Source organism: Pezoporus flaviventris, unplaced genomic scaffold (assembly GCF_033815535.1).
Source record: "Pezoporus flaviventris isolate CSIRO_AGI_PZ_B2104156 unplaced genomic scaffold, CSIRO_AGI_Pfla_v1 ptg000166l, whole genome shotgun sequence".
Lineage (NCBI taxonomy): Eukaryota > Metazoa > Chordata > Aves > Psittaciformes > Psittacidae > Pezoporus > Pezoporus flaviventris.
This window is the reverse complement of record NW_026892714.1, coordinates 169,322-185,729: the sequence shown is the minus strand read 5'-3', so window position 1 is coordinate 185,729 and position 16,408 is coordinate 169,322. Positions and strand designations below refer to the sequence as shown.

Here is a 16,408-nt window from a genome sequence, read left to right as displayed (position 1 = left end):
CTATTTCCTTGTTATTTCCCTTTTCATTATTATTATTGGTGGCAGCAGTAGTGATTTGTGTTATACCTTAGTTACTGGACTGTTCTTATCTCAACCCGTGGGAGTTACATTCTTTCGATTCTCCTCCCCATCCCTCCAGGACTGAGCGAGCGGCTGCGTGGTTCTTAGTTACTGGCTGTGCTTAAACCACTATACTGTGACAAATCAAATAGAGGTTCTGGGGAAGTGTCACCACATGAGCTTGTTACAAGGGGATTCGGATAGTAAGGCCTCTGTGAGAACTGAGTACTGTTGTAATTTTTTCCCCACCTCCCATGGGTGGAAGACTCATGATGACACACTGCAATTCTACGGTCTAGAACAAACTGTACACAGAGATTAATTGAACACAGGAGATCAAATTGTGATCACAGTGTTCACTTGGAAAAAGTTCAGAACCATAGAATGGTTTGGGTTGGAAGGGAGCTTAAAGCTCATCCAGTTCCAACCCCCTGCCATGGGCAGGGACACCTTCCACTACAGCAGGTTGCTCAACACCCCACCACATGCATATTTGTATGTCAAATTCTAAATGTGTTTCCCTTCAAATATTTTAAACACACACTTCAGAAATGTTTGTGTTTCATCTTCCTTGAACCTATGGGTCTTGATGCAGGGGATCCCCAGTAACCCGCAGATAACTTTGGTTAAACCCACTGCATTAGACCATTTCCCTGGGCAGTCTGACAGGCTGCTTTCTTTAATTACACCTCTCAGGGCCCATTCAAAAGTTAAATTAAACAACCTACAAACTTTGCAGGAGACCTTATGCACAGAGGTACTTAAACGTTCTAAAAGCCTCAAAGCACTAGAGAAAAGAACCAAGTACTAGAGAGAACCATACAGCCCTGTTTTATCACTGTTTCTGCATGTGACCAGCCTTCACATATGTGAAAGAAACAGTGCTGTTTTCACATAATTGGGGATGGGGCTTTTAATATTAGGGCTTTACAATATTAGAGCTTTAAGATCAATATTAAGGCTTTGCAATATTAAGATTTTTCAATAGTGGAGCTGGGGCTAAGTTACTAAGGAAACAAAACAAAGTTTTTGAGATACCATAATCAGAAAGGCACATTGTGGTTAAAGACAATATAATCTTTTAGATGAAAGACACTGTAGTTAAAGATAGTATCATCTCTGGACAAAAGATACACTGTGGTTAAAAAGAATACTATCTTTGTATAACCTCTGAAACTAAGCAGGTGCAGGCTGGTTAAACAGTAAGTTGGGGTACCACAAGTCTGCCAAAGAGTTATGAAACTGAAACATAAAAGGAGATAAATAAGTAAGAGGAAGGGGCATACAAAATCCAGTAAGGGGAAATTTAACCAGAGGCAGGACAGTTAGCATGTAGATTATACGCATCGGATAGGCTGTAAACCTTGGAGTACCCAACCAATGGGGAAACAAGGGAGGGAACTTGTGGTGGGGGGTGGGGGGTGTAGGAAATATAAATCACAGTTCTGCTTTTGCTGTGTGTGCCTACTTGCCAGGACACCTGTTTTTGCACAAATGTTAATAAACAGCTGCTTCACTGCTGTGTCTACCCTGAGCTTAAGTTTTTATCTAGAGACTATTTCTCACAACACACACCTTCTACAACCGAGAACCATGCAAACAAGCAGGGAATAAAAGTGAGCAGGAATCTGTAAACCAGGCCATTGAGATCAGCAAGCAAGGAAGAAACTGGATAAAGCTATAAACTGTAATTCACCAAGACTAAACCTGCCCAAAGCCTACATTTTCATCACTCTTGTTAACATAAGGATGAATAATACATTATGATGGAAAAGTTAGAAGTTAATTTCTTATAGCTATCTTGAAAACTACAAGTTAATCACAAGCATAAGCATTAACAGTGCAATATATTTAACCCACCAACATACAACAACATACAATTACAAACCAAGTAAAACCAACTAAAGAACTGGAAATAAAATTTAAATATATTTTTAGTTTCAGAAGCTTTACTACAGGTAAACCCCCCAATATGCAATATCTGTTACTATCTTTGTTCACACACACTGAGACCAAGTCTCTAAGCAACAGTGACAAACTAAGGCTCACTAGGTGTCACTGTCAAAGTATTAGTTCCTACAACACAAATTAATCAAGATATTGTACAAATTAAAAAAAAAAATAACCAAGAGGAAGAGTGAAAAGGGGAAAAGGCATTTTAAGATTTCCTAGCTCTAGATCAAGAAAAACTCTGTCCTTGATGACACCAGAACGCACCAAGCTGTTGGTGAAACTGTTCTCAGCACCGTTCTGGGGAGGGGTGAGAGATGCACATGCTACCGAGGCCTCCTGAAGGACACGATTTCACAGCTCCTACAAAACAGCTTAAAGTCCTGCGCACAACCCGAGTCACATGTCGCTACCTTTCCCCTTGCTGGCGTTACTTCCCGGCAAGCAGGCACACAGCACTCCCTTCCACGAATGCGAGGAGTTGGAGGCATATCTCCCAGTCATGGGGAGCAGAGGTCATCGCGTTCCTGCGCGGACAGGCGGGCTCGGGGCTGCCTGGGGTGCACAAACCGGGCACTGCCCGCAGCGAACGCGCCCGCAATCGCCAGCGGGACCCCTCGCGGCTCCAAGCGTTGTTGTCACCGCTTCGGGCACGATCCCCCCATTTACGCCGCGCACTCTCCGCATCCACCGGTTGCATCCAAGCTCCAGCCCGGCGCCCCAAAATGGTTCCCCACCCTCCCCGCCATGGGCGGGCCTACCGGGCCGGGCTAGCTACTCCCGCCGGCGTTGCCCCAAACCCGGCGGCCCCGCCCCACCGCTGCTGGGTCGCAAAGGGGAGGGCGCGGCGGTCCCGCTCGGGCGCGGCGCGGGCGGCTGTTCGCACCCAGCGGAGCGGAGGGCCCGGCCTCATAGAACGGGGCCCCGGGACCGCGGAGCTGACCCCTAAAGGCGGGTAGCGCCTCGCCCCAGAGCGGATACCTCCGAAGGCCCCGCAGCACATCACGGCACACCGCCTCCTCAGCTCGCGCCCGTACACAGAGATCCCTTCCCGTGTCCCCTCTACATCGGTACGTGCTTCTCACCATTTGTCTTCAAATAGGCGGATCTGATCATCTTTCCCCAATAACTTTCTAAAAAGCTATAGATTCCATTCAAAACATTACTTTATCTTCCCATTCCTGCTATTTCAAGGATAGCTGCTCATCTTTCAAAGGTGTTGGCTTCAGACACCACCTGCTTCTCCAAAATCTTTGCCCTCATCGGATAGACTTGGGCTTAACATTTTAATCTGCTTTTGAGGGAGTAACTGAATATTAGTATTGGGGAAAAAAAAAAACAAAACAAAACAAAAAAAAAGAAAACAAAACACAAAACTCCTGTAGTCACCTAAATGGCTGGAAGGGAAAAAAACCCTCATCCTGTAATGCTGAAGAGTGGTGCAAGGACAGGATTTGCCCTATCACAGATATGTGATATGTCTATGTGGTGCAATAAAATCTTCAATCACATTTCAGAACTAATTGAATTCAGAGACTTACGTTCAGAACGCATTCTTAATGCATTACAGCCATCAACAAAGTAATACAAAATCTGTCAATTTTTTCAACTCAATTCCACTGTCCATGTCACCGACAAAGATGTTGAACAAGACTGGTCCCAACACCGATCCCCAAGGGACACCACTCGTTACTGGTCTCCAGCTGGACACTGAGCCACTGACCACAACTCTATGCCTGCGGCCGGCCAGCCAGCCAGTTCTTTATCCACTGAGCGGTCCAAACTATCAAACTGATGTCTCTACAATTTAGAGACAAGAAAGTCATGCGGGACAGTGTCGAATGCTTTGCACAAGTCCAGGCAGATGACATCAACTGCTCTGACCCTGTCCATCAGTTCCATAGCCCTGTCATAGAAGGCCACCAACTTAGGCAGGATTTCCCCTTAGTGAAGCCATGCTGGCTGTCACCAAGCACCTTGTTGATTTTCATGTGCTTTAGCATGCCTTCCAGGAGAATCTGCTCCAAGATTTTGCCAGGCACAGAGGTGAGACTGACTGCTCTGTAATTCCCCGGGTCATCCATTTTCCCCTTCTTGAAAATGGGGGTTATATTTCCCTTTTGCCAGTTGTCGAGAACTTTACCTGACTGCCATGATCTTTCAAATATGATGGGCAGTGGCTTAGCAACTTCATTCGCCAGCTCCTTCAGGACCTGCAGATGGATTTCACCAGGTCCCATGGACTTGTGTACTTTCAGGTTCTTAAGATGGTTTCGAACCATACCCTCTCCTATAATGTGCCTAAGGTCTTCATTTTTGCAGTCCCTGCGTCTGCCTTCCATGACTTTTGTGGTGTGGTCAGAGCCTTTGCCAGTGAAGACCAAGGCAAAGAAGTCATTGAGTACCTCGGCCTTCTCCAAATCCAGGGCAGCCAGTTCTCCTGATAGCTTCCAGAGGGGGCCTACATTGTCCCAAGTCTGTCTTTTATTCGCTACGTACCTATAGAATCCCTTCCTGTTATCCTTAACATCCCTAGCTAAGTTTAATTCTAACTGGGCCTTAGCTTTCCTAACCTGGTCCCTAGCTTCCCGGATAACATCCCTGTATTCTTCCCAGGCTGCCTGTCCTTGCTTCCACCTTTTATAAGCCTCTTTTTTTCCTTCAAATTTTCCTCAGCAGCTCCTTATCCATACAAGGAGGTCTTCTAGTCCTCCTGCTGCATTTCCTTCTAGTTGGGATGCAACACTCCTGAGCTTGCAAAATTGTTAGGATACCATAATTTTTGTACCACTGCTGCTCAGTTAATGGAAAGTCTTAAATAGCTGAGGTTCCACAGAAAAGCCAGCTTTTCAACTATGTGTACTTACTATTTCTGAAAGTCATCTTCCAAGGAATCTACCTTTCCTTGTCCCGTCCTGCACTCAGAATCATCAATGTACAGCAAAACAGAAGGGAAAAAGGTTTTAGCAGGCTCTAGTCAAAATATTATGTACTGCACTCACCACCACCAAACCCGCACATCAGCAATCAAGCACACGTAACATTAAGTGCATTATGCACAACTGTCCCAGAGAATAGCTTGTGAATATTTTTTAATTAATATTTCTAATTTCTATTTAAATTTTAAGACATTTGAAGGCCAAAGCTTTTCCATTTTGAAATGTATCAATTTCTCTCTCAGAGCTCTCGGATGATGTCAGAGCACAAAGGCCTGGCATGGTTATTATCAAACACATGCCTGCTCCCACAAATGTGACAACACAGGACACAAAAAAGTATATCCCAGCTTATCCAATGCCTCTGTACCTACTGGCCTACTTCAAAACTTTCAGAAGACAGTTCATGACATAAATTATTAACCAACTACATAAAATAATTTAGTCTCTATACACTCTCTGGTTTTGATTTTGAATTGGTTTTGAATCATGAATTTTTTCAACCCTTCCAGGCACTGTTTTCTTCAGTGCCCTTAACTATATACTATTTGTTATTTCAGACACCTCAGGGCTTCTCATTTCCTGCAGAATAATCAAAAGCCAGAGCAATCCAATGTGACAGAATATTATAAAACAAGACATACACACAAAAAAATTTACAAAATTGAGGCAAGTTGCATGATGATTTCCTTTTCCAAAACGTTACCTGTCCAGTTCATCTCTTTTCATACAAAATTACAACAATTTCCACCACCTTGTAGTGACCCAGACTGCCTGAAAGTGCAGGTAGTTTTTTTCTTGCACCTCAAGACACTCCCTGCCAACCTGTCTTACCAACCATCAGGAAAGAAATCCCAGTGGATTTATATAATCATGGAATCAGTCATCCTCTTCATGGCTACCTCTGCAGTGATAATGCCACCACTAGGAAAAGAAAATGCAGCAATACATTAAACAAACTGGTATAAGCAACAAAAGCAAAAATTGATATTTGGTAATATCTTCTCTCCATTCACTAGCTCTGTATCCTTAGTGCCAGGAGTCAGAGTCAATGGCCAGAGCCTTCCTTGACATAGGACACCTGAACCTCTAGCATGCCCGCACATGGAACCTATAGCACGGTATGAACTCAAACCAGTAGCTGTCCCACACTAGCCTTCTCAGATACCAAACTGAATGTGCCTTTTGGCAGTCTGACATAGTTTGAGAACAGAAAAGCTAATCGAGATAAAGCAGAAGTTAAGGTTTCAAAATAGATTGCAGAAACCACTGAATCTACCAAAATAAGAACAATTTCATATGAAAATAGACAACTCTATGCAAATAAATACCAGAGAAAATTGGATTTTATATTTTAGTAATATCTAATTTCCTTTCACTGTGCACAGAGAAACACTGAACTGAACTGTATCACAACCATCTTCCAACAATAGTTCAGCCCAGTAATTTCCATAAACACAGGTAGTCAGTTACCTCTTTAAAATTTCCAGACATAGCATGTTGTAATAAAAAGACAGGCAGGCATACAGGAGGATCAGCTACAAAGTGAATTAGTAACAGCACCAGAAAACCAAAACAAAACCAAGTTATTTTTCATGCTGTAACATACACTACCATCCAGAAGTAACTAAAGCAGGAAGCATTTAATTCTGTTCTACAAGATATCATAGATGGGCTCTGTATACACAACAGTTCAAGAAAAAAAAAAAAAAAAACAACAAAGAAAAAACACCAAAAAAAGGGGGGGGGGGGGGAACCCAACCAAAACTCTGTCACAGCAAATCCTACCAAGTGTGACAATTTGGAGGCTGTGGTTCTTTCCTTGGTCTGATTTTGTAAAAACTATATTCTCCACTGCATACTGAAACAACATGCAATATTGCATCACCATTCCTGTGTCTGTTGCAGACAAGGGGAGGAGGGTGTGGCATGGAAGCATCTACCTTAATTCAGTAAGGCTGAACTTAAGGGAGAACCTGTACTTTGATGTGTCTCCACATACAAAATCTTTCTGCAATAATTATTCAAATTCAAGAGCTATTTATATGCTCAATATTTTTCCTGCATAACTAAACAGTCAGAGAGCAGACCATCAAAATAACCAGACCTGATCAAGGAGGACCTGGTCTATAAAAGGGAATGATCATGACACAGAAAGTAAGTCACTCTGTAGGAGGATTCAGGACAGGTTTATGTATGTTGACTATTTTTATAAAAATCTCCCCATCTTGTGCATTGTTTAGGTCCATACATATTTCCATCTTAAATAATAATTTATTCTTGCCATCATTAATTTGTTCTGTATTCCTGTAAGCAGTCCTGGGGACAGTGGAGCCCTGTGAAGAATGGCAATCTGACCTGTGGAGGGCAAACCTGTAGGGGAGGGCATGGAGAACTGAGATACTGATTCCAGAGTACAGATCTGGATGCCCCAAACATGAAATCTACACACACACACCTCCATCAGCACAGAGTAGTGATACTGGAAGCCTAGCTTTTAACTTATCAGAAATTACTATTTTCTCAGACCTTCTAGTACTAACCTACACAGAATCTCTAGTAATTTTGAGGGATGGGGTTGTTGTTTTTTTTAAATCCAGATATTTAATCTTCAGAGGCAAAAACATTTAGAAGAATGTCAGATAAAGATAGTATGTTTATCACACACACAACACAGTGAAACACTGACGCAAGGAAGTACAAAATGAAATATAATCCTTTGTAAGTAAGTAAATTCAGTTCTAAGTAACATTAAGTTTGAAGACTTTGTAACAATAGCAATGGAAAATAACTGAGGTAAATGTTTCACAAAAAACTAGTCAGAATGCAGCCAAAGAACATAATGAGAATCCTTGTATAAGATAAATCATTGTAGTTGGCGTAGGTTTAGGTCCTCATGACCTTAATACAAAAATAATTGTAAAAAAAACAGGATAGAAAAATAGGATGTGTAGATAAAAGAGTATCTGAAACTAGCATATGTCCAGGATGCACTGCAGCTAAGCTAACTGATAAGTAGAAGAACGGGATGATTATGTTTGCAGTGTTACCGAACCAATTAAGCTGGTGTAAGCATTTATCTACTTCGCATGCTTCAAAGATTGCCAGAAGCGATGAAGACTGTTGGAAGAAGTAAACGACCCCCAAAAGACCACTACCACGTTGTTGTGCGCATGCAGAAATGGGCGTGGAATTATGTAAAGCGGTTCTTGGATGGTTAATGAATATGTATGACGTTTAATGAATACGTATATTAAGCAACAATATAACCACAGTCTGCTTGAGGCTCGGCAGAAACACGCTAGGAGGAGCTATCCCCCGTGTTTCCCAGTGCTGCAATAAAGAAACTGTTGGGAGAGTTCTCAGGGAGTTTTATGAATCGACACAAGATTTTGGATGTAAAGGATCAAGTGCATATTTTTAAAATGGACATTTCTACATTTTGGAAGTAAGATTTTCCTACCACAGATACCTAACTCAAAAGGAAAAGCTATGGAAATCTAAGATGGGACACAGGTTTTTGTATTTTGTTGATATACTCTGGGTAGAAAATAAAGAACACTGAAATTACTTACAGTGTTACAAATATAAGACCTTAGTAAAATAAACGCAAAAGCAGAGTAGCTCTTTCAATTTTCTGATGGTCCCAAACTTTTCAGTACTTCATTTAAACTCTCATCTGCTGCATGTCTTGTGTTTCTAGCATCCATTCTTTGAATTACATGTGCTTCTGTTAAACCCAATCTAGTTTACTGAAGTGACTTGTCTTCCCCACGCCTCAGTTCTGAATCAACTGTTTCTGTAATACTGTTGCACAAGGATTCACTTATCACCATTAAAAATCCTTCTAAAAATTATTACTACAATGTTACTCAAATTCCTAAACTTGGCTACTGACAACTCTATCATGGTCAGACTCAACAACAGCTCTACTACTTTTCTCATAAAAATGTTTTAGAATGTTTTAGAATGTGGCTTTATCTCAGAAGAGCACTCTTCCAGCAAGCATTATCAACCTGAGGCAAAGCAAACAGAAATGGGTTGAACTGCTGACTCCACAGATGACCACATCACATGGGAAGATTGAGCATTCCTTGAAACCTTAAAAAATATATATATTAAAAAAAAAAAAGGATTAGTGGTACTTGAGCAGTAGTGTGTAGCATGGGCAACCTGGGTTTAGCTCCTGCTGTCACAACTTTCTGAGTCACCACAGGCAGGTACTTCCCTGCCTTTTACAGGTTTTAAAATATCCTAAGTAGCTGCAAGTCTCGGGCATTAATGGAACAGAGAATGAATTAACTTGATAAGGATACTAAATTAACTCTATAGACCCCATTAAAATTTACTTAAGTTTAGTAATAACTAAATATCATTATACACTAAAGGACACCATGTTAAATAATTTAACATCTCAGTTTTTACAGTCAGCAGTAGTCAAACTGTTTACTTTCCAACTCCTCACATATGGATAACTGTCCTCTAGTTATTCCAGTATTTTGTACATCAAAGAAACAAATTAGGGAGACATGGCAACTCCCTTCTCACTAATTCTACTGTATCCAATCTGAAGGCCTCCTTCTGCGACATCAACTCCATTTTGACATTTTCGGAAAGCAAAGTAACCTTTGTTTAGCGGGATCCTTGTACTAAAAAAAAAAGGGGGGGGGGGATTAAAAAATGTTCCTTTGTGAAAATCCAACTTTTGAAACAAGTGATTCAAATTCAGCAGAAGAGCAGCTCTCAGGCAAGAGCATTCTATGTTCTCTAATGGCCAATGAATTCTGACTAGGTATCCCTCAAATGCTAAGTAAGATGCACTTACTATTTCACTTAATTGTATTGCCTGGGAAATGGTTCATGGCATACAAAATTAAAATTCAACCATAACCACTCTGAAGTGTGCCCTGAGCATGCATCAGAAAACACAAGACATTACAAATGGTTTTGAAGTGACAGGAGTAGATGTATCTTTCTGCTGCTTCATGCTCTCTTTATCAGCACTTTCTAAATTCAACACCTACGACTACATCCTTCTCCGCAAAATATTGTCCTCTCTTCTGTTATGTAGTTAAATCAAAACTTGAGCCTACGTTGCATTGCTGAATTTCAAACAGCAACTACTAACAATGACTTGCTATCCAGAGGGCAACTGTAAACTTCAGTATTTTTTAGCCACCTTCTTTTACAGGAGGTTTACAAAAACATATTGAGTTGGAAGATGAAGCATTCAAAAATTAGGAAATAAATATTCCAAGTTTCACAGGCAACCGTAAGACTACTTTCTCATATACCTATTAAGGAACAGCTTTAATTAAATAATCTTCTTTCCCAAAACTCAACTCCTTTAGTAGATGAGCACCTGTACATCCATGGAAGAATTGTGATTGTACAAGGAACAACTTTTCCTTAAATGGAACACTGGATTTTAAAATAAAGCTGTTATGCGCAGCAGCTGGTTTTAATATGCATAAAAGTGCTCTTAAAATTACTACTTTACAGGGGCTCTTTTAGAAGAATGTCCTTCTCAACTCCTATTATGGAAAGCATACTTTTTATTGGTAAAATTTCCTTTCTACTTGACCTAGCACAAAGCCAGACTAAAATTTTATAGTACACCATCAACATCTGCAAGCCAAATTATTCCCCAGTCACACCTGTGCAATCAGGCTTCAAATTACATCCTTACTGTACTTGCATAATCATACTGATATGGGCCATGTAGAGATGAACCCTACACAAATTAACTCAAATACATCGACACCTTAATGCACAAAAAAGGGGAAAAAATTCCTGTGAATCAAAGTAATTTTGTGACTAATGATTTTTTTAATATACATCATACATATATGTGCATATATATTTCAAAACAAATAGTCATTCAGAAGCCAAAAGATAAGCAGAGAATTTTCATAGCTTTTGCAGGAAAGCAACTACACATACACATAAGGAAGAAGAAAGAAACACGACTTGAGGCACACATATAGGCAAAAGTGAACAACTTAACATAAATTTCAAAGCTAACTTTAGTTAAACATGAGAAGCTTAACTTCTACACCTTAAAGTGGGGTTATATATGTACCGACACACAAATGCATAAGTCCAGACAGTAACTCAGAACCACACAGCCACTCACTCAATACCGTCCTACTTCCCCCCCTCTCCAGGCAGGATAGGGAGGAGAACTGAAGAATGTAAACCCCACGGGTTGAGATAAGAACAGTCCAATAACTAAAGTATAATAATAAACTACTACTAAAAATAATAATAATGATAAGAGAAATAAATAACAAGGGGAAAGAACATAAAAATAAAAAGGGAAGGGAAAAAAAACCCAAACAATAAACAGAAGTGATGCACAATACAATTGCTCACCACCCACCAACTAACACCCAGCCCAAACCAAGCAGCAACCTGGGCCTTCCAGGTGACTCCCCCCAGTTTAGATACTGGGCACGATGTGCTGAGGTATGGAATACCCCTTTGGCTAGTTTGGGTCAGGTGTCCTGTCTCTGCTTCCTCCTGGCTTCCTGTGCCCCTCCACACTGGCAGAGCAAGAGACTGAAAAGTCCTTGATCACAGTAAACACTACTTAGCAACAACTAAAAGCATTGGTGTGTTATCAGCATTGTTCTCGGACTAAAGCAGAAACACAGTACTGCACCAGCTACTAGGAAATAGAAAAATAACTGTTACAGCTGAAACCAGGACACAAAGCATGTTTCAAACATGACTTCCAAACCAACATTAGGTAATTTAAGAAGATTAAAATATCTGATCAGAAGACTGTAGCCAATTCTGAGTCCTACACCTGGTCAAAAAAATGCCAGGAGGTAGCGAGGTTTCAAAACACAAAAAATTAAAGTCCATTTTCACAGATCTGAGAACAGAATTAAGATCTTGGTTCTACGGTGATACACAAAGTTGTAGTCATTATCTTGCAAAGAGAAAGTAGCAACATCACATGTTTAAAGTTTCTTAAATGCCTTAATAGCACACTTAACTGATAACTGACCAGTCCCAACATCAACCCCTAAGGGACACCACACGTTATTAGTCTCCAGCTGGACAGTGAGTCGTTGACCACAACTCCTTGCATGCGGCCAGCCAGCCAGTTCTTTATCCGAGTGGTCCATCTATCAAACTGATGTCTCTCCAATTTAGAGACAAGAAAGTCATGCGGGACAGTGTTGAACGCTTTGCACAAGTCCAGGCAGATGACATCAACTGTTCTGCCCCTGACCATCAGTTCCATAGCCCCATCATAAAAGGCCACCACCTTGGTCAGGCAGGATTTCCCCTCAGTGAAGCCATGCTGGCTGTCACCAAGCACCTTGATGTTTTTCATGTGCCTTAGCATGCCTTCCAGGAGAACCTGCTCCAAGATTTTGCCAGGCACAGAGGTGAGACTGACTGCTCTGTAGTTTCCTGGGTCATCCATTTTCCCCTCTTGAAAATGGGGGTTATATTTCCCTTTTGCCAGTTGTCGGGAACTTTACCCGACTGCCATGATCTTTCAAATATGATGGGCAGTGGCTTAGCAACTTCATTCGCCAGCTCCTTCAGGACCTGCAGATGGATTTCACCAGGTCCCATGGACTTATGTACATTCAGGTTCTTAAGATGGTCTCGAACCATACCCTCTCCTATAATGTGCCTAAGGTCTTCATTTTTGCAGTCCCTGCGTCTGCCTTCCAAGACTTGGGCGGTGTGGTTGGAGTATTTTCAGTAAAGACTGAGGCAAAGAAGTCATTAAGAACCTCAGCCTTCTCCAGATCCAAGGTAGCCAGTTCTCCTGATAGCTTCCAGAGAGGGCTCACGTTGTCCCGAGTCTGTCTTTTATTCGCTACATGCCTATAGAATCCCCTCCTGTTATCCTTAACATCCCTAGCCAAGTTTAATTCTAACTGGGCCTTAGCTTTCCTAACCTGGTCCCTAGCTTCCTGAACAATATCCCTGTACTCTTCCCAGGCTGTCTGTCCTTGCTTCCACCTTTTATAAGCCTCTTTCTTCCTTTGAATTTTCCTCAGCACCTCCTTATCCATCTATGGAGGTCTCCTGTTCTTCCTGCTGCATTTCCTTCTAGTCGGGATGCAACACTCCTGAGCTTGTAGCAGGTGATCCTTGAATATCAAACAACAGTCTTGGTCCCCCCTGCCCTCTAGGGCTGTATCCCATGGAACCTTACTAAGCAGGTTCCTGAAGAGGCCAAAGTTTGCTCTCTTGAAGTCCAGGGCAGTGAGCTTGCTGCATGCTCTTCTCACTGTCCTGAGGATCTCAAACTCAATCATCTCATGATTGCTACAGCCCAGGCTGCCCTGGGTCATCACATTTCCAACCAGCCCCTCCCTGTTGGTGAGCACGAGGTCAAACAGGGCACCTCTCCTTGTCGGCTCCTCTACTACTTGCAAGTGGAAGATGTCTTCTACACAAGCAAGGAACCACCCAGACTGTTTGTGCTGGGCTGTACCATCCCTCCAACAGATATCAGGATAAAATCTATGAATATGCATGAGTATGCTAAATGTATAGCTGCTGTCAGCAAGTAACGGGTGCTCCCAGGGCTGCAATAAAGAATGCCTGCTTTCTAAAACACCAAATTGAGTCTTAGAGAGTTTCTCTGACTTTTACAGTAACATACCAAGCGTACAAAATTGAACTTGGAAACCTTGTATTTCAGTTGTCATCCTCTTGCAAAATATAGAGGATACAGAATCTTCCCTTATGAAAGACCTGTAATAGACTAAATGGAAAAAACAAAGACAAGCCTTTTAATACACTTATATTTCTAAATTAGACACCAGCTGTAGCAATTTTTACATAAAGGAAATGATTTTCAAGCTTTCCCTCCACCAATTTAACACTAAATTGTTTTAAAATACTCCTACCCCAGTTAAAAAATTTTCAACCTTTTGACAATTTGTATGTTAGCAAAATTTAGCACACAATTTTACTTCATATATAGTTTTCCTTTGACATATTTCATCTGAACACGTACTTGAAAATAACTCTTTAAGAAGTGTGGCATTTTAAATGCTCCTCCTTGACAGCATTCAAAAAAACCAAACACTGAAAAGTCACTGTGGTCTTGCATGAAAGACTAAATGATTTTTTTTCTCCATTTAGTACTATATGCAAGAATTTAAAAATATTAACTTAAAGACTTCAAACCAAAGTTCAAAGAAGTGCTTTTTCACTTTAAAGGAGCTGATGACTAATTCTTTAAGCAGCAGAAGTTATCACTACACTCCTTGTTTTTCTTCATGTCTCAGCAAGGTCATCAATTGTTACAAGAAAAGATACAATACTGTTCCTAAATAAGGCAAACAAAAAAAGGAAATGGTCAACAACTGTCTATAGATTAATTTGCTGCTCTCTTTAAATCCATTTCCCTGTAGGAATATATCCACAATAATTTTTAAAAAGGCATTTCCAGATGCAAAAGAACAAATACAGTCTTTACAATTCAAATAATATTTTACTTCCCAACTGAAAACAAAGGCAACCTCAGCTTCCCTATTCAGCTTCTACAAAGAGAAACAAATCAAAATCAGAAGTGCACCATTTGGTTAACTGTAATTATCTAGCACTTTAGCTGATTAAAGTATTGTGGAATTAGTAACCCAATCTCTCATTATTCCTGTGATAACACCACCATTTTATAGATTAACACAAACAGGCATATATTTAAAAGAGTTGTCCTGGGCATTACAGAAACATAGTCTGTATTAAAACTAGAAAATATATATGTATATGAAGTGTGGCATAAAATTTAGGAGTATCAACGGGGCATTAATCTAGGGTTTGTTTTCTTTCTTTACTTAGTATAGTTAACAGCTAAATACACTATAGCATGGCATAAAACAACCCCAGGCAATGATTTCAGAATATTTTTGTTACATGCAATTAAGTACTAATAGGGGAATCTCAGGCAAACCTGCAGTAACATCTCACAGTAACAACACAGTATTTATGCATATCTCTCCATTTCTAGTCCATGATGTGATACTGTACACAGAAGACATAAACCCAAATTGCATTTTTATCATGACGTTGCACATTTAAGACATGAACAGTACCTAGACTTTGAAAAAGAGTAAATTGCTTACAACAAATTCTCTTATTAATGAAACAAAACATATATATTAAGACAACAGAATGTCTCTACCCGTTGTGTATTTATGTTAGAATCAAAAGGGGTATCTCTTACTATTCTTTTTAATCACAGACTGGTTTGGGTTGGAAAAGACCTTAAAGATCACCCAGTTCCAAGACCCCCTGCCATGGGCAGGGACACCTTCCACTAGACCAGGTTGCTCCAAGCCCCACCCAACTCGGCCTTGAACACTGCCAGGGATGGGGCAGCCACAGCTTCTCAGGACAACCTGTGCCAGTGTCTCACCACCCTCACAATGAAGAGAGAATCACAACTAGTTGTCACTTTTCCTAATACTGATTTTCTTTCAAAAAACAAAGCAACAAAAAAAGAACAAATACAGTAAAAATCATCTCCTGCATCTACAATGTTCATGATGTTAACTTCAGAGATCTTAAGCTTTAGGTCCCAAGTTGATGGCTGACATGAACTAGAGCCTGCCAATGTCCTTATTTCACTGCTACTGCTCTCTGCAGCAGGTGGCATTAACAGCACTAACCGGGATTCAGGTAACTACAGTCTGCAGCTGGAAACAGAGTTTTCACTTTGGCTTTTTGCATACTGAATATATGCATCACAACTGCAGAACTGAGTTCCTTGTATGTGTCCAGAATTTCAGACACCATTGATTTACCATAACTCATCTAGTTCAGATTAGCTCCTGAAAATGAGACAACCATTAAAGCAAAACACACACCAATAGTCTATTTGGCAAAACTCAGTCTAACTTTTAAAGCTGATAGTTACAAGACCACAAACACAAGCAGGAGGGGAAAAAAAAAAGTGCAAATTGATTGTAACTTAAAAGATCATGTTTCTCATTGTCATGGTTTAAGCCCAGACAGTAACTCAGAACCACACAGCTGCTCACTCACTCCCCCCCTTCTTCCTCCCCCCATTCCCAGAGGGATGGGGAGGAGAATCAAAAGAATGTAACTCCCACAGGCTGAGATAAAAACAATCCAGTAACTAAAGTATAATACAAAACTACTACTACTATCACCAATAATAATAACGATAAGGGAAATAACAAGGGGAGAGAATACAATTGCTCACCGCCCACTGACCGATACTCAGCCCAACCTGAGCAGTGATCGGGGCCTTCCAGGTAACTCCCCCCAGTTTAGATACTGGGCATGATGTGCTGTGGTATGGAATACCCCTTTGGCTAGTTTGAGTCAGGTGTCCCGTCTCTGCTTCCTCCTGACCTCCCTTTGTCCCTGGCAGAGCATGAGACTGAGAAAGTCCTTGATCATTTTCTACAACAGATTACTAGTCCAGAGATACATGTTTTATCCTAAAAGCC

At 40.8% G+C, this 16,408-nt stretch overlaps 1 protein-coding gene across 2 annotated transcripts in view; it reads right to left on the bottom strand.

The window, feature by feature from the left end:
- The window catches only part of LOC133283350 (E3 ubiquitin-protein ligase SIAH1), a 31,933-nt gene that overhangs the window by 14,186 nt on the left and 1,339 nt on the right, over positions 1–16,408 (bottom strand). Inside the window, exon 1 of one of the 2 annotated variants that reach the window (XM_061480040.1) lies at positions 2,424–2,475. The exons of the other annotated variant lie outside the window; for it this stretch is intronic. The gene's annotated coding sequence lies outside the window, so the exon portion shown is untranslated. Of the gene's footprint in view, positions 1–2,423; positions 2,476–16,408 lie in introns of those variants that run through there. 2 annotated transcript variants of the gene reach the window in all.